The sequence below is a fragment of the Xenopus laevis genome, chromosome 5L (genome assembly GCF_017654675.1).
Source record: "Xenopus laevis strain J_2021 chromosome 5L, Xenopus_laevis_v10.1, whole genome shotgun sequence".
Lineage (NCBI taxonomy): Eukaryota > Metazoa > Chordata > Amphibia > Anura > Pipidae > Xenopus > Xenopus laevis.
The window spans coordinates 127,491,602-127,515,160 of NC_054379.1; positions in this window are offsets into that span (position 1 = coordinate 127,491,602).

Consider the following 23,559-nt stretch of genomic DNA (forward strand, 5'->3'; position numbering starts at 1 on the left):
ATAGTTACAAATGTATCTAAGTGCCGGTGCCAAGTATTCTCGGCTCTCTGCCAAAAGCCTCTTATTTAATTGCATTTACAGAAACTTTGTATCTTTCTTACATCAGTGCAGGAGATCAAAGAGAAAGCTGGGACATTTCAGTAAGAAACCCGGGAATGCTGTTTGAGCTGTCAAAATTTGGACTATCCCATGAAAAACTGGCAGTTGGGAGGTACCATTTTTGAAAAGCTGGCAAATTTTACCTGTGAAAATGTTTATTAATTAATAAACATTTAGGAGGTGAATTTTAATAAAGCATATGAGGGGTTTGTGGACAAGTGCTAATTAATTATGCAAGGATTTTGGGGAAAGCTGCTATCTAGAAACATGCAAAAAGCTATTTGAATCAAATAAAGGCTGTTGGCGCGGTTTTATGATTCTGATTATGTTTGACTTTTGCAGGGGCAGTATCACATATTGGATGTGTTTTGTAGGGATTTAAATATCATCTACTGCTATCCTGTGTACTGATAAAAGCTTTGTGTTTACAACGGAAGCTCTAATAGTTCATGTGACCATGATTATTCTGCCAGTCACGTTCCTACATTTACATAGCAAATAAAAGAAAAAGCTGTTTGGAATCCAACAGTTTTAGACTGAAGGTGCATGTGGCATATTCTTTTTCTGCCTCAAGAGAAATGTCAGAACTTCACTTAAATTCGACATGTAACACTGCACTTACTTTCAGCCTGAACAGATATACATTTATGTAGAGTGCTATCAGTGTGCCATAGCCCTCAGTAGCAAAGCATTAAAGGGGAACTATCTCGAAAATGGTCATTTAATATAAGTGTAGCGCTATAGTAAACTGAGTGCACCGTGCAGTAACTATGAGCCCAACTCCCAATATTGTGCTCCGGATGAGACCTTAATTCTTAGGGAAATGGTGTGGAGGCAGGGTGTAGTGTAACTGTAACTTTGTTCAGGGTGCAATAATTGGGTGCCAGTGCTTCTTATAACTTAACCAATTAACATATTTATTTAGCAATAACAATCCTAAATGGAGTGTACATACAGAGCAAGCAGGATCATACATCAACAGTGGATAGGCATATACTCACAGCACCTTTGGTCAGTAGCTGTCCCCCACAGAGATGGGGGACACAGCCACTCAGGGTACACCCAGCTTTTAGCCTTTTTCCTAAGTAGAACCTGAGGGGAAACTCACATTCCTAGATATGTACACTTAGTCCCTACTGGGCAAATAGTAGCCTGGATCAAAATCCCACTTACAATCCTCAGAGGAGCCTCAAGCTGCTCAGCTAAATAGCCTGTTAACTGCCACTCCCAGAGTGACCTACTGTATAAAGGTGAGTAGCCTATCCTTACTAGACCGGACCTGTCTAGGTTCCACTTGAGATCTGCCTGCCTGCTCAGGCTAGAGCCATCACAGATGGACCTTGAGTGCATGGCTACCAAGTGTTGTATACTTTAGCACAGTGCCACTATTGTGAACACTCAGGGGCATAGCTTAAGGCAGAATAATGAAATAGTTCCCCTGTTAGGACCCATTTAGGTGTCTATACCACTGTGGATTTGCCTGCCAATATTATTAGGGGTGGCTAATTTACCAGACCCCTACATAGTTACATAGTTAAATTGGGTTGAAAAAAGACAAAGTCCATCAAGTTCAACCCCTCCAAATGAAAACCCAGCATCCATACACACACCCCTCCCTACTTTTAATTAAAATTCTATATACCCTACATAAGCTTTATCAAACTGAAATACAATCAATTAAAAATTCTGGCCCGTTTCTGAAATAATCAAGTTTATCTTCACTATTCCTCTCTCAGCATCTGTTGCTCTTCATTCTGTCTTCAGAAAGCAGTTGGGTGTCAGATATTCATTGACAGTTAGATCCAATATTACAGTTAGATTTCAGTACAAAAATCTAACAAAATAACTGCCTTTTGCACAAATCCTGCATGTAGAGAGATGTGATGTCTTTTAATAGAGTGAGCTCTCGTACATCTTCTAGGAAAAAGGAGCCCCCCCCCTATAAGATATATTGGATCTAACTGTCAATGACTATCTGACACCCAACTGCTGTATGAAGATAGAATGAAGAGAAACAGATGCCAAGAAAGGAATAGTGAAGATAAACCTGATTATTTCAAGTCCAGAATTTTTAATTTATTATGTTAAGAAAGTTTCTTATTTTAGTATGAGAAAGCTTATATTACATTTTCATTTTCACTATAGCTTTCCCTTTAACAGGGACCAAAATATCATACATATATCTCTATGCATCTATAGAATGAAAGCCTTTCTTATATAAAACAGGACTGTTCCCAATAATTATTTTATTTGCAGATGCTGAACAAACAGCTATATAACCCTGAAATTTTAATAAAATAATTACCTCGAAACCTTGAATGTTTCATTGTAACAATGGAGATATATAAATCCATATGCAGATTTTCTGGTCATTCAGCCCCAATGATACAAGGTTCAGACACTACATATTTAAGTTACAAAGGGGTTTTAGAAATGTTTTTGTTCTTTCTCTGAAAACTCAGTACATCCAGCAATTAATATGGGATTAGTACAGCCCAGTGTTACTCAGGAGTCAGAACAGCAACAGTAATCGAGGTATGTTACAACAGAGTACTGCTTGTGTTGTGTTTCTCACTGACATCTGATTATTCTGAGTTTCTGCTGGTGGCACAAGAAACCCCAAGCCCCTGGCTTGTTACTTGGGTTTGCTCCACTGTTCTTGAAATCTAGAGAAACCCCACTGTAGTTTTTTTTCCTGCCCAGTATTGTTTTCTTCCAAACAAGGTGATTTTAATGAATGTCTTGAAAACAGTGAATCATAAAGGAAAGCCAGCAGACACATTTGACAGGACAGATAATTGAGGGAAAAAACACAATTTCACTAAGAGCACCTTCTGTGTCCTGAAAGTTGTGGCAGTTTTAGAGAAGAGATGGATAAAAGATACATAACTTGACAGCGAAAATTATTAGCCCTAACGGATTGATGTTTGTATTACAATAGGAGTGTGTTTTCATTAACGCCAACAGATCCTGCTTTTCCAGGGAACTAGGTGCAATATAATGAAAGATATGTAAAGGAACTGCCAAATGTGCCAAAGGCACTCTTGCTGCTCATAAATATACAATCGGAAATTGACCCAACAAGATCATATATTCCAATTGGGAGGCTCTTTATAAATATGCAAGAAATAAACAGGTGAATACCAGAGGATAGAAAGGCTCCTGCAATTGTAAAGCAAATATAAGATAGAGAATATGGTACCTGTTATTCAGAATGCTCTGGACCTAGGGTTTTCCAGAAATGAAATCTTCCTGTAATTTGGACCTCGATATTTACTAAAAATGTATAAATAATATTATTTTACCTCCAATCACGATAAATAATATGTTAGTTGGGATCAACTACAATGTACTATTAAAGGAAAAGGAAAGACTAGAATTAAGTAAGCTTTTTCAGAAAGGTCTATATTAATACACCAGTAAACCATCAAAATAATCTTGCTGTGAGTCTTCTGTGAGTCAAAAGAAACACCACATTCTATCCTTCTATTGTGTACACATGGACTTCTGTATCAGACTTCCTGTTTTCAGCTTAAACCTCCAGGGCTAAGGCTTGAGCATGCTCAGTTTGCTCCTCTCTCCAACTCCCCCTCCCCGCCCTGATGTAATCTGAGGCGGCAGAGAAGATACGTGCCTGGCACCCCCACCAGCTGTGCACCCTAGTCACGTGCCTCTTCTGCCTTCTCCTAGTTCTGGCCCTGCCTGTATTTTATACATGTGAAGCTTTGCCACCCAAGTTAATAGGAGCACCAAAAGAGCCACATATAGCCTATTCCCAAGAGTTTTAAATGCAGAGGTATTATTATTATTATTATTATTATTATTAATAATAATAATAATAATAATAATAATAATAATAATAAAAACTTGTATTTAAGCACCAAAATATTCTGTTTTTTTTATGCAGTATTTTTTGGTTCTGACCATCCCTCTTGTGGTCAAAAATGTATCTGGGTACCCTTAGCTAACAAGATGAAACATATAATTATATCCCCTCAGCTTGGGAATCACAGATTTTCGTTTTGCAGTCGAACAGTTATTGTGTCCCTCGGGTTTTCTAATAGACTAATTGGGTTTTATGTTGCTGATAAATATTTCTATCTTTAGATAAAATGGTTAATATTTAGTTCCATCCTCTTAAGTATCTCATTTACTTAATTGCACTTTTTATCGTTAGTAATATCTTAGCGTTGTTAATGGACATTGTTTCTAAAATAAAACAGGAACACTGGTACCTGCGTTTTTTTTTCCTCACTTTAGTAAGCCAGGGAATAATTAGGGTCTGAAAAAGTTGGACTAAAGAAAGTAATAGGGCTTTGACACTGGAAATTGTTAGGGCTATCCAGGAAATAGATACTGTATAGGAAGCAAGGCAGGAAAGAACCATCAGCAACAGTTCATTGGGCAGGGTACTTGTTGGTTTTTCTAGGCAGCATTCAGTATTAAACTAATAAAATTTGACCTCCGCTTTTTTGGTAATAATAAAAAATGAATAAAAAATGGTAAAATATAATTTCATTCTCTTGGCCAAACATGGAATCTTTTGTCATTTAAGAAGGATATCCATTACTGTAAGGGTTTGTCACAGTCTAAGCTGCAGCTATGGAGCTGCCCCAACCACAGCAATACTTAAAGGAGAAGGAAACCCCCTGGGCGCAAAAACCCTCCCGCCCTCCTGTGTTGCTTGCCCTCCCTCCTCCCCCCTGGCCTACCTGCCCGCTGGGCAAATGCCCCTAGCTTGTTACTTACCCTTCTGTGCAGGTCCAGTCTACGGAGTTCACCGACGCCATCTTCTTCCAAGCGATCTTCTTCCTGCTTTGACCGGCGCATGCACAGTAGGAGCATTTCGCCGGTACGATTCTACTGCGCATGCGCCAAAAGTCACACAGTGAAATCGGAAAACTTTGTGACTTTTGGCGCATGCGCAGTAGATCCGTTCCGGCGAAATGCTCATGCGCCAAAACGCCGGTCAAAGCAGGAAGAAGATTGCGTGGAAGAAGATGGCGTCTGTGAACTCCGTGGACTGGACCTGCGCAGAGTGGTAAGTAACAAGTTAGGGGCATTTGCCCAGCGGGACAGGTAGGCCAGGGGGAGGAGGGAGGGGAAGCAACACAGGGGAGGGTTTTTAACCCCAGAGGGTTTCCTTCTCCTTTAAGACTTACCCATTAGTGATGGGCGAATTTGCGCCGTTTCGACAAAAAATTCGCAAATTCCGGCGGTCGTCTTTGACGCCAGCGTCCGTTTTTGACGGCAAATTTTCGCGGGCGTTTTGCGAATTTATTCGCTGTGCTGCGAATGGCGCAAATTCGCCGCAAATTCGTGCCTGGCGAATAAATTCGCCTATCACTATTACCCATTGGTTAGTTCAGTGCCACCTATTATATTCTATGACCAAGTGAAAACATGTAATATGTTACATACATCAATTTAGTCAATGAAGTCAAGCAGCGCTAAGCCCCACTACTAGGCAAAGACAGTGAAATTCACCGATTTAAATGAAATTCTATTATACAGACATGTCTTTTGAATGTCCTTTTACAAGTTTGGTGTGTTATTGGGTCCTGTAAAGCTTGTATGTGTTTAAAGTGACAATGACACTAAAAAACTGTTTTGCCAACCTGACTGTCCATTCTCAACATGTCGGTTAGAGTTTCTAATGCTAATATACTGCTGAAGCTTAAATATGGCAGCCCCTTCATAGAGGAACATGGGGGATCAGATGGGTAATGTAAAAGCATATGCAAATACTTTTATGGCAATGCAAAGACATTATTATGATAGACGTAAAAAAAGGTTTAATTTCTTGTGTCAGTATCTCTTTAATGTAGAAACAATTAGACGAGCACTCCATTCCCCCGTTGAATTAAAAGAAGTAAATGTTTATTTCCAACATATTAAAAGTCCTATTTATGACTACGTATCGGTGGATACGAAACGCGTCAGGGAACGGATGCTTTTAATATGTTGGAAATAAACATTTACTTCTTTTAATTCAACGGGTGAATGGAGTGCTCGTCTAATTGTTTCTACTGATTGATACTCACCTACAGCTACGGGCTTGGGGCGATGCACCCGGGCCACCCGACTGATCTGGTGAGTTCCTTCTTGCAAATTACTCTTGATACTATTTCAGGCATCAGTGAACCCAGGAGCAGGACCCGGGGTTTACACAACCGGGTCACCACCTTTTTTCAGGTGAGCTGTTTTTATGCAAATTTTTGAAATTGACCGCTAGAGATGCAGTAGGCACCATATAGTATAGGCTTGTGTATAAGATTTTGTGGTGTTAAATTTTAGCGCTGATCACTTTTGTTAATGTTAATTTAAAGTGAACAGAACCAGATTAGGCACTACACAATTTTGTATATATATATATACTGTATCTCTTTAATGTGTTTAATACACCTCTTTTCTAACCAGTGTGATCTCCTATATTTTTTTTTTCTAGAAAGGAAAATATCCCCACTATAAGGCACTAAGTTTACCCAGGAGCAGTAACCCATGGCAACCAAAAAGACGCTTGCATTTAAACAGGTGAATAGTAAATTCTACCTGCTGATTGGTTGATATGAGTTACGGCCCCATGGCCAAAAAAGTGCCTTTTATTATATAACCCCATAAGTATCACAAGCATCATGGAAATCTTGCATAGTTGGGGTACCACGTTTTTTATGTTATTGAGGAGGTTTTGTCTATGTTTACTATGGGCATGGGCATAGCTATGCAATCAAGGTTTCACCCAAGGCCATTACACATCTATATATTCCTGATGAATAGATATGCTAAAATAGTTTTATGGAGTCACTCGGTGCAGTTTATTAGAAATATTGTTGGGAGTCGTACTAGATCTCTGTGTTGGGTTTCCCTTTACTGCATGTTGTCGGCTGCTCATATCTCCAGTGACCTAATCCCATGCCATTAGTGATTTTACAGTATTCTCCTGACTTCCAATAATGCATCACAATAATAATCCCTAATCTGGAGCACTATGGAAGAAGACATGGAAGATAATGTTCCCACAATGGCTCTAATATACCAAGATAGCAGAATGGAGACTACAATATAAGTGCTTTGTGCAGCAATATTTCTAATATTGAAACAGTAGGTAAAATGCATGTCCAGCACAAACCCTTTATATTGGGCTCAGGATGAACATGTGTTAAAAATTGCCCCTTTAAAGCATTTGCTAGTGACTGGCGAATTTATTCACCAGGCACGGATTCGCGGCGAATTCCCGCGATTCGCTGCCGGTGAATAAATTTGCAAAACCGCAGCGAAAATTCGCTGGCGTAAAAAAAAATGGACGCCGGCATCCAAAACGAGACAGCAATGCTGTTTCGCAAGTTTTTCGCCATTTCGCGAATTTCGCAGGGAATTAGCGAATTTTCCGGTGAAGCGAAACGCCCCAAATTCTCCCATCACTAGCATTTGCCATTGTTTAGCAAATATGAGCAGGAAATGTGTTTGAAATTCAGGAAACTGCCAAGAGACACTTTTTAGACACATCGCTCGAAATAACCATCGTAACACTCCAGTAAATTCTTTAAAGCTAGCAATTAGAAAGGCTTGGGAAGAAACTTATTTAGTACATTGGCTACTTTTCAAAAATCAAGTGAACCGTGCAAGGATTCATTATTTGCTTCTGATAAAATGATTCTATCTGCTGTTCCACTTCATTCTTAGTAATGAGTGCTATTATTATAATTAAGCATAAACAAAAAGCTGGCAAATTGCATTTTGTTCATTTCAGTCCCCTTGATTGTATAATGAGCTTGCACGGGAACTAACTGGAAATAAAATCGGTTAGTAATTTAAGCAAGGCATCACGTGTCTGTTTTACTGGTCATCCATTTGGACATAACCGGGCATTAGAATTAAAACCTCTACACACAAAAATTAGGCCAAAAGGTCATCACCTACTGGGGCTGACTTATATAGCAACCAATCAGACCTTTCATTTCATTTTCTGATTTCTAGTGGACTGCTAAAAGCACTAGTACATTCTAAGGTACCTTATTTAAAGCAAATATACGACTGGATATTTTTGTATCAATGTTGGATATTTTATTTCAGCTTCCGTGCACTTGTCAGTAACTGGAGCAGAAACCGAGCGTTAAAGCATCCAAGGGAATTTGTTTAATTTACCTTTGGTTTATCAGGTGTTAGCATGGAAGAAACGAAAATGACGGTATTAAGAGAACAAATAACTGAATTCTGATGTCAACCTGGGTTTTCCATTAAACATAATATTTATGTCATTGGAGGCTTTTTAGTTTGATTACAATTACTGTAATACATGGGCATAAATAAACAGTAAATACATCACTCTTTCATTATATTTCATAAAGAAAAAGAACATGAACACACACTCTCAATCTCTCCCTCCCTTTTAAACTCTCTCTCTCTCACTAGTGCCCTGTTTATGCTATATAATTCTCTTTTTTTTTCTGCCAGAGGAAATACAGAAAACAAAAGGGATTCATTAACCGCTATTAAGAAATACAGCCACCTCAGAAAGAACTTTAGTTTATTTTCATAAGCTGGTACACTGGGGAATATGTGACTGATGCCATAACAATTGGCATAACAATATCATAATCATATCATAATGTATTTAAAAAATATTCCACAGAGCTGTACAATAAATGAATGTATACAATGAACACAGAGATTTCAATATGAAAAAAATGAATATGTGAGGTAGACATACAGTATAAAATCAGCTGGGAGTTTGTGCAGAAGCGATGTTGGTGTAACTCATCAAATCATATCACAAAAGGTTCTTGTCTTGAACTGACAAGATTGGACCACATCCACAACCAGTAATGCTGAGATTTTCTGGGGGTATCACCCCCAAAATATAATGGGACTGATACAAAAATCTGATGTGTATACTACATGGAAATGTTTCCATTCAACGCAACATGACTGTCAGATGGGATGCTGTATGCTGTATCTTCATCCTACGAGATAAAAATCTGATGGTGTCTGACCAACTTTTGTTTTTCCGTTGAAATACATTGACTGTCGGATGTAGATGCATGAACAAACTACACAATCCAACTTTGTCTGATCTGCCTTTCTACCTATAGGGGGATTAGATTTTGTAGGATGCTACAAATCTGGTGGTGTTGCATGGAATGATCAGATAAAATCTGACCCACAAAATCTGATCAAAATCTTCCAACATAGTAACATAAGAACATAGTAAGTTCGGTTGACAAAAAGACACACGTCCATCAAGTTCAACTTTTTAACTCTATTTTAACCTGCCTAACTGTTAGTCCAGGAAGGCAAAAAAACCCATCTGAAGTCTCTCCAATTTGCCTCATAGGGGGTAAAATTCCTTCCCGACTCCAAGATGGCAATCAGACTAGTCCCTGGATCAGCTTGTACTATGCGCTATCTTCCATTCTGTGTAGTTTTAGGGTTGAACTCCATGGCGCGATGAGGACTGATTAGTCGCACAGCAATGACACGCATGTGACGTGTCGGACGTGCAGAATATAATGGGACTTATTGAGAAATCGCAGGTACAAACTACATGTATCCGACAGTAGGATGTGAACGCAGCATGCTGCATCTTTATCTGACAGTCAGATACATGTAGTTTATACCTACGATGTCTCGATGAGTCCCATTATATTCTGCATGTCCGACACGTGGCATGCGTGTCATTGCTGTGCGCCGAATCGGTCCTCATCGCGCCTTGGGGTTCAGCCCTTACTCTACAAGTAACATGTGTTTCAACTTGCCAGCAATTGGTGGATGCAAATTAGCAGCTGTGCACATGTTTCATCTTTTTTCCCCTTGGATGGCAGTATACCAATGTGCATTGCACAAGAAAAGCCTGGCATTCATGATGTGCAAGTCAGTTGCATTTTTAGGAGCAACACTCAAATGATGCCCTGGGAGTAACACATCAAACTAGTTGCTAATTTCACAACAGCCGTGCATTCATGCACCCTTTACTTTGAACCTTATTTCTTTAAGCAGAACAACCAGCATTTTGGAGAATAGAGTGTACAGATGCAAGTGAAAAATGTATAAATGCACACCATTTTGCATGTATTTTTGTGTTTTGGCATCTTTGTTCAGGATACATGCACTCCCTAAAATAAACAAAGTGGCAGCATTGCAACCATCCATAATGGTAATAAAAATGTGGGCTTCCCCAAGAAGTTACGGCTGTAGCCTATGCATCATTTTTCATAACAACCCAGTTACAAGAAAAACAGCTTATGTAGACTTTTTTAATTTAATATAAAACTATTTTGGAAAACAGCAGTGATCAGTTAGAGGTACAGGTATGGTATCCGTTATCCGGAAACCTGTTATCCAGAAATATCGGAATTATGGGAAGGCCGTCTCGCATAGACGAAATTTTATTTGAAGAATAAATATTTTTTAAAATGGATTTTCTTTTTCTCTGTAATAATAAAACAGTACCTTGCACTTAATGCAAAATAATATATAATTAATCCTTATTGGAGGCAAAACAATCCTGTTGGGTTTATTTCATGTTTAATTAAATTTTAAGTAGACCTAATATATGGAGATACCAATTACAGAAAGATCACTTATCTGGAAAAGACCAGGTCCTGAGCATTCTGAATATAGGTCCCATACCTGTAAAATTGAATGGGAAAGCCCTTAAAGGAACAGCAGACATTTGTCTTGAAAGCAAAGAAGAGAATCCTGTATAAATGCAAGTGATTTGTGTTAGAATCTGGGTTAATAGTCCACTAACCCAAAACAACTTTGAACAGCTAATAAAAGATGAAAATAGCTTCTCTGATTGATTGCTATGGGTTACTGCACCATAACGGATTCTTCCTGCGTTACTACATTACTCCTAATGAGCCACAGGGACTCAGGGAGAGGAGCTGCCCAATTTTAAAAGATATAAAAGAGAAGAGGAAACAAAACCTAATAGTGAAGTTATGTTTCAGAAGTGCTCAGATAAGTATGCATAAAATATCTATTGCCTAAACTTGCCTTCTAAATGCTTTATTCTTCCATAACACATCTCTGCAGGAATATACTATTCAATTCAAGTGATCATTAATACAATAGGATCTTCCCACTCTTGACTTGTCCTATTATCTGTACAAGCAGCACACATTTTATCAAAAATTATCCTTATCTTCCAAAATGTGATGAAAATGTTATGTGTTCTTAGCATAGATTATGTGAATATCAATGTCACAAAAGAATGTATCAGGAGACAATAAAGTAATCATGCCTAACCCAAATCCCACAGCCCAGAAACAGTTAAAGCGGCACATTAATCTTCTTCTATATTATCACAAATGTAAAAGTAATTATATTAAAGTGGCAAAGCAGCCATATTTCTCTGTAGACAGACGATCAGGTTTTATAGAAACAAAACCCTTTAAATCTGTGTCTCAGTTTTATTACGTTCTACGTCAGCAACCAGAATAAAAAGGCAGTGGACAAATAATCACTGGCTGGATAATACTAATCACTGATCCAAGTAACCCTTTAGGGTACACACCACCATAACATACAGAGGGGACTTGAAGTTGCATTTTTAGAGGAGAATAAACTGGAGTTCCATACGGTCATGCATATGAACACAGGAACAACTTTATTCTAAGTCACCAGTATAGCTTCTCCAATAGCAATTACTGGACAAGTCCCACAGGCATCATTGACTCTTCTTCTCTCCATGTTCTCTCCCTTATGTAGCCTCTTTAGGGAAATCCCATACATGTTCCACAGAGGAGCACCTGCTCTAGTAACTCCTCAGCAGGAACCCCAACCTAACAGGGCCATCTAGTAACTGGAACCATTATAGCACTATTTACATGTAATAATCTGTTTTTACTAATTACAAGTGCTCATTGAATGAGCAATTTGTGTCCCCTTACTGCTAGCAGTTGCATTCAGGGTCTTTATAAATTATCAGGAAGGTGCTATGCATTGCAAAACACTCTGCTGTTTTTGAGTTGTCTATTGGTTCACAGCTGAACATTCCAGGCATTGAAGCCTGGGCCAAGCAGGGTTCTGCAGTTCACCAAAGAGTCCCAAGAAGTCCCAGGGTTCCTGCTTCACAAATGAGCTCTGCAGTTAATCCTTTATGCGTTCAACTGTTGGCAACCGCAGAAACAAGCACAGCCCATGTTTCCTGATCAAGCTGTACTCATTAAGGCTCATGCAAGCACTGAACGCAGGTTGAAAGCATCAAGTCGTTTTTTACAATTTCGTTCCCACTACCAGTGGATTAAGAACTCTGGCTGGAATGAAAATAGATTCTGTCCCAGCTACAATTGGATGGCCTGGAGGATAGGCAGGTTTGGTAGGCATCTTGGGGAGAATATAAAAGAAAGAGACCTGGGGGTATTACATCTTTCGATAGAAACACATATCTTCATCAATAGTACCATCTTAAAGTGTAAGAACAATGTAAGAACAAAATATGTGTGTCCATAGATTTTGTTCTTACATTGCTCTTACACTTTATAGGTTGTTCTTATCCAACAACCTATTCTAGATTTATCTCAGCCGTATATAATATATATGTATATATAACAACAATAGATCTACCTTCATCGGCTGGTTTAATGGTTGTTGATCTATCTTTAATAAACAGGTTTTCAAAACATAGATCCTCGGTTGAAGGAAAACGAATCCATCTGCCTGTACCCAAACATTGTTGTGATAGGGGATATTTATCTATGGAGATGTGTTTTTTATATGAGCACAGGTTTTAAAATTGGGGAGGGGGAGAGAGAGACCATACACTAATGTTGAAGAAGTGAGAAGTTTACTGGATCAATAAATTATGATATTACAATAGGAAATAAAAAACAACTATAATTTGTGCATAAATCGGGGTGTACAATGTACATTTAAAACCTGTACATTGAATAAACAAATTGCCATTGCAACTGGGTACTTTTTCTTTTTTTAGCTGTTTGATCATGTGACAAAGGTGTTCTGTCTTAGAAGGCTTGTGAGTCTTATATATATATATATATATATATATATATATATATATATATATATATATATATATATATATATATATATATATATATATACAGTCCTTCAGGGATTGTTAGTATACCTCTTGGGAACTGGGAATCCAGTATCCACAGCGATATGCTTTTCTCCCTGAGGGTTGCTGGGTTCTGTAGTTCACATCAGCGGAGGGGCCATGAATCTGACACACTAGCTTTAATGGTGCTGTCATTACTCATAGGAGACCCTGCACTTCTGTGCTGCAGAGAACGATATTTTTAGATCAGTGAAAACGGAATACAACCCCAGTTCTGAGAATTTACATCAGACCATGAAACATTGGTTTAATGCAATATTTAATAAGAAATGAAGATAAAAAGATGCAGATTGTCGTATTGACATAAATTAGAAGACATATTTTGAATTAAGTTAGTGGCTGTTATTCTCCAGAGGGCAATGATTTCAGGGATGGTAAATGAATGCAAGAGAGTGCATCTTATTACATTTTTCATTAGAAAATTAAATTTCAATGCAGACATTTCCTTGTATCCACTTTATTTAATAATCTTTTTATTTACTAATTGAAGCCAGTCATGAATGGGGTGATAAATAGATCTGTGGTGAAGAGGATTGTGCATAAAAGCAGTTTGAACACAAATAAATGTCTGAATTGGGTCCTGCTGAAGGACTCTGCCTAATTCTTTGTTCACACATTTTCATTTAATTGCCTTCTGGATCTAATGAACTTGGATTGCAGTCAGACCCCATAATGTTTTTAAGAGTTGGAATGCAGCAGTGCGGTGGCATGAAACATCTTACAACTCTCCAAATAGAATTGAACTGATGTTAATGTGCTCATATACTTACAATCCTCATATACATTATAAATGTGACTGTTCTATAATTAGATCAAGTTACCTGACTATAAATGATGAATCTGATCACAATCTCATCAGACTCTAGCGAGGAATAATTCTTATGGCAGAACTGCTAGGATACCCACCTACTCACATCTTTCTTATACAGTTTATCTGTAAAATGAAATGTGACTTGGGAAGGAACAACCATAAGCTGTTACCCTTCCATACAAGCTTCCCTGGAACCCGAAAAAAACCAGGAGCAACAGGATATATATTTAAAAGAGCATCTCCAAGGAATCCATATGAAAGTAAAACCAGGACTCTGTAGAAAGGGCAGGTAGATCCACATGAGAAGGTGAACAGAAGACTAAATGCAAAGTCTTGAGTAAAAGCAACAAATGAGCCACTGTGAAAGACAGAGACACACATGAGGTTATTTATTAGTAAGGCCTGGCACTATAAAAATATTCAGATGCCACCCCTACACCATTTTACCCATGTTTTCACATTTTTTAAGACATGGAATATGACATTCAATTCTCTTACTGAATGTAACTGAATGTGTTGCAGTGGAACCTGGATTTTACTATTGAGTGCTGTTCTCAGATTTAACAGGGAGCTGTTATCTTGTGTTAGAGAGCTTCTATCTGGTTACCTTCCCATTGTTCTGTTGATAGGCTGCTTGGGGGGAAAGGGAGGGGGGTGATATCACTCCAACTTGCAGTGCAGCAGTAAAAAGTGACTGAAGTTTATCAGAGCATAAGTCACATGACTGGGGGCAGTCGGGAAACTGACAATATGTCTAGCCCCATGTCAGATTTCAAAATGAAAAATAAAAAAATCTGTTTGCTCTTTTGAGAAACAGATTTCAGTGCAGAATTCTGCTGGAGCAGCACTATTAACTGATTCGTTTTGGAAAAAAAAAATCCATGACAGTATCCCTTTAAGCAGGGCCGCCATTAGAAATCACGGGGCCCCGTACAACAAAATTTTTGGGGCCCCCTGGGCCCCGCCCACACTGACGACCAAGCTCCGCCCCATATCCCGCCCACATCGCAGTTAAAAGACCACACAGACATCAGCGCTAAAAAAGTAACCCCCCCCCCACACAAGTTGTAAAAAGCTATTGATGGTCAGGGCCCCCTTATAAAAAAAATTGGGGCCCCAAAAAAAAAAATTAAAATTTTTTTTTTTTTAAAACATTGGTGGCAGGGGCCCCCTGTTAAAAAAAACTTGGGGCCCCAACAAAAAAAAATGTAAAAAAAACTAAAAAATAAACAAACATTGGTGGCAGGGTTAAGTTAAAAACAAATTGGGGCCCCAAAAAAAAATTTGAAAAAAAATTAATTTTTTTTTGAAAAAAAAAAAAAACATTGGCGGCAGGGGCCCCCTTATAAGTTAAAAACAAATTGGGGCCCCAAAAAAAAATTTGGAGAAAAAAAAATTTTTTTGAAAAAAAAAAATGGTGGCAGGGGCCCCCTTACAAGTTAAAAACAAATTGGGGCCCCACAAAAAATTTAAAAAAAAAATAATTTTTTTTTGAAAAAAAAAAAAAACTGGTGGCAGGGGCCCCTTTACAAGTTAAAAAAATTTGGGGCCACCAAAAAGAAAATTAATTTTTTTTAAAAAAAAAAACCCAAAAAAAAACAATGGTGGCAAGGGGCCCCTTACGAGTTAAAAAAAAAATTGGGGCCCCAAAAACAAAAGTTTTAAAAAAAAGATTGGTGGCAGGGGCCTATAGAATATTAAAATAATACATTGGTGGCCAGGGGATTAAAAAAAAAAAAACACAAACTGGTGTTCAGTAGAATTGAACTCATGGCTTCAGTACTTCAACTTCGCCTCCTTTCGTGACTTCGGGTCTTTTCACCGCTTCAGGACTTTGGCTTCGGCTGTTTTCGTGACTTCGGGTCTTTGCGCTGCTTCAGGACTTCGGCTTCGGCTGTTTTCGTGACTTCGGGTCTTTTCGGCGCTTCGTGACTTCGGGACTTCGGCTTTTTCCGTGACTTCGGGTCTTTTCGTCGCATCGGCTTCGGCTTTTCGGCACTTCCGCATTCGGCACTGAAGAGGCAAGACGTACGGCTCGGGCGCTCGTAAGGGGGGCCCGGATCTTCAAAAAATGCAGCGCTGCCGGGCCCCCCTTCATGCCCGGGCCCGGTACGCTTGTCCCCCCTGTCCCCCCCTGATGGCGGCCCTGCCTTTAAGTCTATATATAACCTGCCTAACTGCTAGTCAAAAGCATGTTTTTAAAGGGATACTGTCATGGGAAAACATGTTTTTTTCAAAATGCATCAGTTAATAGTGCTACTCCAGCAGAATTCTGCACTGAAATCCATTTCTCAAAAAAGCAAACAGTTTTTTTTATATTCAATTTTGAAATCTGACATGGGGCTAGACATTTTGTCAATTTCCCAGCTGCCCCTGGTCATGTGACTTGTCCCTGCACTTTAGGAGAGAAATGCTTTCTGGCAGGCTGCTGTTTTTCCTTCTCAATGTAATTGAAGGAGTCTCAGTGGGACATGGGTTTTTACTACTGAGTGTTGTTCTTAGATCTACCAGGCAGTTGTTATCTTGTGTTAGGGAACTGTTATCTGGTTACCTTCCCATTGTTCTTTTGTTTGGCTGCTGGGGGGGGAAAGGGAGGGGGTGATATCACTCCAACTTGCAGTACAGCAGTAAAGAGTGATTGAAGTTTATCAGAGCACAAGTCACATGACTTGGGGCAGCTGGGAAATTGACAATATGTCTAGCCCCATGTCAGATTTCAAAATTGAATATAAAAAAAACTGTTTGCTCTTTTGAGAAATGGATTTCAGTGCAGAATTCTGCTAGAGCAGCACTATTAATTGATTCATTTTGAAAAAAAAATTTTCCCATGACAGTATCCCTTTAAGCTTAGTCAACTTTGGTCATTTGAAATGTGCAATAGTCACGTGTATTTTGTCAAAGTTTGGAGTAATTATACCATATTTAAAGCACAAACAAGTTAAATGTACAGTGAGAAGAGGAATACATGATGAAATAACTGGAAAGAGAGAAGGTAGGTGGAAATAGTATAAGGAAAAATCCTTTGGCGAGTAATCTTGAATGTCCTAATGTGTCCCAAGCAGCCCATTCCAGAAATGTTCATGTCCACATACATAGGGAAAACAGGAATTGGTGATTATCGCTGAATTTTGAATTAATTCTGAATTTAATTCCACTGGCAACATGCTTAAACTTTTCCACATAACTAGTATCTTAGAGATATATGTAAAAGACTGTAAGCTTAGGGGCTAAAAGTCATTACTTCAAACAAATGAGGCAAAGCAAAACACATGCAAAGTCCCCTGCCAGCCTGGTAACCCAGAGCAACGTATAAGAGTTTTCAAACAGCAGACCATTAAATCCTACCTACTAATTGTTTGCTAAGAAACAAACTTTGCTCCAGTTATTACATTAACCCTAGAATATCTTGTGTAGCTTTGCCATGCCATATTCTTGAAGAACTAGAAGAATGTTATGCAAGGGTATATTTAATGCTTTCTCAAAAATTTTACAACTGTGATAACAAGCCTCAAATTAGTACAAAATAAATAAGGATTTGAACCCCAGATATCGTCTTTCCCATTGATTGAATAATTATTTGGCATTTACGTGTAATTATAGATACTTCCTCCTTTTTATTGCCCATTGCTTATGCCACAACATCATGTTACATTATAAAGACATTTGTAGGGCCGAAACAATAAATATATCAATACATTTTTGATTTCTTGAGTTTGGAAAAACATTCTAAATCAATATGGTATGCTATTAATTGAAATTAAGCCTTCATCACGTCTATTGTTTCTAAACAATGCAAATAGAATAGACGGAATTGCCTGAAACATACACTAATAACTTTCTGTTATCAAGGGGGTCGATTATCAAAATTCTAGTTTGCTTTTTTTTTTCATGAGTCAAGAAAAAGCACAGTGAAAAAAACACGAATGCAAATATACTTGAAAATATTCTTTAGCACCCTTAGCACTTTAGCAATATTTATTTAAGAAAAACAACGTAAAAATTCAGCAAGTAAAAGCTGGCAAGGTTGTATAGAAGTCAATGACCTTTAAGATGGGCTTTCAGGTGTATCTAGAATATGAGATACAAAAGTAATTGACAGCAGCTGGATTCTTCAATAAAAACAATCTTTTGTCCATCATTTTTATATTGTTATGTTTTGGTAGCCGAGGACCAGTAGAGTATAACAGTGCTTTATTAGCAGAGTCATGCAGGCATTATACAACAGTAACTTTTACTTTCACTTTTAAGCTGACAGGAAGTATGCACAGTATAAGTATGAGCACAGTGACATCTACAGGCCATTTGTATAAACACCACATATTCCCATAGTAGGAAAGCATTTGGGCAACTATAATAAACAACAACAATGCTTCTTAAAGCAATAATATACATTATTCACATCACATAGTCCTGGGTCCATGCAGGTAGTTTTATGAGTTTCTCAGTACGCCTTATTGGTTCACTTTCTTCAGGCCTATTGCAGTTGAAATCAGGAGTAGGAAAATGTCCTTCTTCAAATGGAGCTTCTCCAAAGTCATATCTAACAGGAGAAAGATATTCTACATTCCATATGCGTCCATCAGACAGTTCATATGTGTATGGTCCTCGCTGGCGTCTCACTTCAAGTGGTGTAGTAAATTTAGATTGTCCTTGTTTCAGTATTCCTGGTTTCTTAATTCTGACTAAAGATCCAGGCTGAAAGTGTACTTCTCTTGCACCACGTTTTCTGTCAGTATAAGCCTTACATTTGGCTTGTTGATGTTTCACAATGTCAGCAGTAGATGATTTTGTAGGCACAGTATTTTGTGGAAGTTTGATGTCTGCAACATGTAACTTAGTGCGCATCTGTCGCCATGTAATAATTCAGCTGGAGATGAATGGGTTGTTGCATGGCGCGTTGCTCTGTAGTTATGTAGGAACTCTGTTGTAAATACTTTCCAAGATTTCCCAGTAAGATTTGCTGTCTGTAGTGCTTCTTTCAGACTTCTATTGAATCGCTCAATTTCTCCATTTGCTTGTGGGCAATACACTAAAGATTAACGATGCACAATATTCCTCTCTCTCAGAAAGGATTCAGACTCATTTAAGACAAACTGTGGTCCGTTGTCTGATATTAACTCCTTTGGATTACCTTCTCTGCTGAAGACTGTAGACAAATGTTATTGCTGTAGCTGATGTTATATGAGAAACAATTGCAATTTCAGGCAATTTACTGTAATAGTCTATCAAGGTTATAGCAAATCTACAGTCGAACGGAGCATCTGTAAAAGGACCGACAATATCAATAGCAAGTTTTTCCCATGCTGAATCAGGAAATGGTACTGGTTTTACATCTGGTCTCAACTTAGCTTTTTGTACAAAGTGAAGTGTTGCTTTGTGGTGAAATTTTAGACACTGGCTGTGTGGCAGGCACTGGTGCTGTAGTAATGAGACCATCAACTAATTGTAGGTTTAATGCAGCAAAGAGATCCCTTCCAAGTATAGCAGTACCATTATTCACAATGTAAAAGTCACAATTTGCAGTATTTGATTCAAATTGTACAGTCATTGGCAAGCAACCAAGCACAGAGATTGGATCCTTTAAGTAACTGCAAAGTATTTAAAAAAATATCCTTTGGTAGTATAGGAAACAGAGAGTGTCCTGTGTCAGCAGAAGCAGTACTGACACTGACAGTGCATATAAACTTATCTGGAATAAATGTACCAGCTTTATCCAAACTAAATACTGTGACATTTGTAGTAGTGACTTCATGAACATCTTTAGCAGAACTATGGCAGATCTTAGCAAAATGTCCTACTTCTGTGCATTTGCAGCACAGTTTAGTAGTGATGGGCAAATTTATTCGCCAGGCGCGAATTCAACAACGGGCACCGGCGTCAAAAACGGGCGCCGGCGTCAAAAAAACAAATTTTTCGGCAAACCGGCGAACCGAAAACGGCGCAAATTCGCCCATCACTACAGTTTAGCTTTTGCAGGACATGTAACATGATTTGCAGTGTGTTGTGTTGAACCACATCGAAAGCAGTATTTTCTGTTTGTATTTGCTACACGGTTTTGCAGTGTAGGTGAATCCCTTTCCTTAGCACTGTATTTTGCCTGTGACTGTGCATTATTATTAGGTCACAGTGTTGAATTCACAATCTGTACATTCCCAGCAGTTCCCTGACTGAGAGTTTTAGCCTCTGCCACTGCTGTTTCAATTTGGCTAGCAACTGTAATAGCCTTTGCAAGGGTTAAATCCTGCTCTAGGAGCAAGTATCTCTCTAATGCGAGGTGAGTTTGTTTTTTTCACTATTTGGTCTCTTAGCATTTCATCTGTTAGATTCCCAAACTCACAGGTAACAACCAGCTCTCTCAAAGCTGCTACAAATTTTTCTGTGGATTCGCCATTACGTTGTCCACGTTGGCGGAATTTATATATTTCAGCAACCACGTTTACTCTTGGCATGAAAAAGTTCTTTATAGCAGTAAGAGCATAAGTATCATCAGGTATTGGTAATGTATAGAATATACGCTGTCCCTCTGCTCCCAGGCAGTGAATAAGTAAAGCACGCTTTCTAGCAGCAGAAATCTCCCCTTGGTCAGCAGCAATAATGTAATTTTCAAACATACGGATCCAAGCAGTAAAAGGTATGGTAGGCTCACCAGGGTTTGGAAGAAAAGGTGCAGGCTGCTGCAGAGGTAGAAGATCCATCCTGTTGCCAATCATACATGGAGGTTATGGAACACAGAGGATCCTGCAGCTCTTTCTCTGTAGAGGTACAGTGGTGAGCTGGGAGCATCTAATACATATTTTTCACACTAACTGGCCATCAGGCAGCATCCTCCCTGTCACTGCTTCAAACTTCCCAAGGGGAGCCAGTTTTCCATATCAGTCACATATAAAGTCATATCAATCATGCTGGTTTTCCACTAGGCTCTGCACAGCCTACATTCAGCTTATTTGCATTATAGTTTAAACTTTTAATTGTGTTCAAAGGATTTTTTCCCCCTTGAAAACAACCCCCCATCTCAACACTGATTTGAAGACTAATAACAACCTGGAATTATGGGTGATAGCCCATCGGTATTACTATTTCAAAGAAATCTTGTGATGTTCTTATGGTTCTCCCATCTGTCTTTCATCTCAGTCCCTAATCAGCAGCTATTACGTAGTTACAAACACAACACAACACTGAAGCTGCTTTGCCTCATAAGATACAGTACCAGCAGCAAAATTTTGTTCTAGTAAATTTGACTTTTACATAGATGTAACATACCAAGCTTCTTCCTAAGCAGCAAAGGCTCAGCATCATTTGCATTTTGTTTTTGTATTCATGCTTCCAAGATTGCTATGGCTTAATCCTACATTGAACAGATTTTTTTTTAACCCAGAGGGTTTTCCGGTCTCTCTGGCATTCATTTAGAAATGTAGGTCACAATACAAATTACGCACATTGAAATCTGAAAGATTCCTAAGTATTTAAAATGGTTCCTACTTATATCAGTTCCGCATTTAGGTAATTTCAGCTACAAGAGGAAACTGGTGGTAAGTAATCCTCTTAGCTGGCAATAGATGGGCAGCTGCAGCAGTGACATTACTTTATTCCTGTGACGCACATAAACTCTCAGGCCTCATGTCACTAGAAGCATTTGTCTCATGCTACTGTGGAAATGCTTAATAAAAAATTATCCATGGCACTAGGGGCTTTTAAACAGCTTCATAGTGGCCACAGGTAAGCTGCTTCATATTAAAGCCTTTAATCCTGAACAAGAGTTGTGATAGTACCCGTGTCGTACTCTCCCCCCTTGGGTTTGAAATGGTTTGCTAATACTATTATGGCCATTAAAGGTGATGTACATTGGAAGGATTGGTTATTGCAATAACCCTGAGGAGCAATTCACAAGAATGGATTTGGGTGTATGAGGTTTCCTCATACACCCAAGTCCATTCTTGTGAATTGCTCCTCAGGGTTATTGCAATGAGTGAACTCATACACCCAATTCTGTCTAAAGGTCACCATACACTATAAGATCCTTTCCATAATATGTCCACCTTAGGTGTATGATATTGGGCTTTATTCTGATCCGTGGTCCTAGGACCAAAGAATCAGATTACAAAGGCTGAAATACAAGCCATTGAAGTGAGGACCACTTTAACTGACTAAAGCAGTCCTCAATTGTATAGGAAAATCAAACTTGCCTGATTGAAATCTAGTCGATGTTTGGATAGATATCAGTCAGATGGGCTCATCGGAGGTGTCTTTGTATGGCCACCTTTACTTAGAATCCGTTATTTGAACTGGAGTTCACATGGTGTCAAGATCACAATAATGTAATAAAAGCCACAAAGTCTTCACCAACAGTGATGGGCGAATAAATTTGGCAGACGTGAATTTGTGGCAAATTAATGGCGAATAAATTTGCGAAACTGCTGTGAAAATTCTCAGGCGAAAAATCCACAACGTCAAAAAAATGTAGGCGACCGTCAGAATACTCGCACGCATAAAAATTGTTGCGCATCAAAATTATTCAGATGCCCATTGACTTGTATGGCACACCTATAAAAATTGTCGCGGGCGTTTAAAATTGACGTGTGTCAAAATAATTTTCGTCATTGTGCAAATTTCCCGTGAATTTTTCGGCGAAACGCAACAAATTCGCCCATCACTATTCACCAGGTCTAACTTAGCGTATTAGAGCATTCCTTTAAAAAGAAACATTTGATCGGTTTACAGTGGTTTCTAGACATGGTGCAAACTTTATGACTCTCACTATGTAACCCCCTATAAGTGATAAGCACTTTTTTGTTTACTTGATACAGATTTGCTCCGAAATTTGTTTTCATAAGTTGCAAAAATGGTTGTGAATCTGTGTTAGAATTTTGCCGTGCCTCTGTCACCAAATGCAAGAAATAAATGCTCTTTGACTCCGATACATTTGGCACAAGAAAAGACATGGAGAAAAAATGCCTATTGACTCCAGTGTATTTGGTGCAAAAACTCCAATGCTTTTGGCAAAATGGTGCCAATTTCAGGATGTTTCCACAGTTTTGCAAAGTTTATGGCAAAGTGAAATGGGACAATTTCACTCAACACTACCCCATTGAGTCAGAAACTCAGCTACCTTTGAGTATCAAGCAGCACAGAGAAGTCTAGTTTGCCATGGTCTAGCTACCTATTAGCCGGTATCATTTACTGGTCAGCTAGCTGAATGCATCTGATTGGTTGCTATAGACCTTGGCAAACTTAGCAGCTTTTGTTACATGCCCATTTTAACTCTACAGCTGTATTCCAGTGAAATACATTTTTTAAAATTCTTGCTAGGACAGTTATTGACTTTATTTTATCTGGCACAAGAAGGAAAACACATTTAGAGATAATGCATCTAAATAACTACCACAAATGGAGGGGATTCTATCATACGTGCGAGATATTCATCTGGGTAATGGAAATCAAATAAACGTTAGTTTGAAAGTGGCTTTCTCAGAAATATCAATACAAGCAAACAATTCACAGATGCATATCTGAGAATAACATATGTCTCAGACGATTTATGCTGCCAGAAACCAATGGCCATGGACCA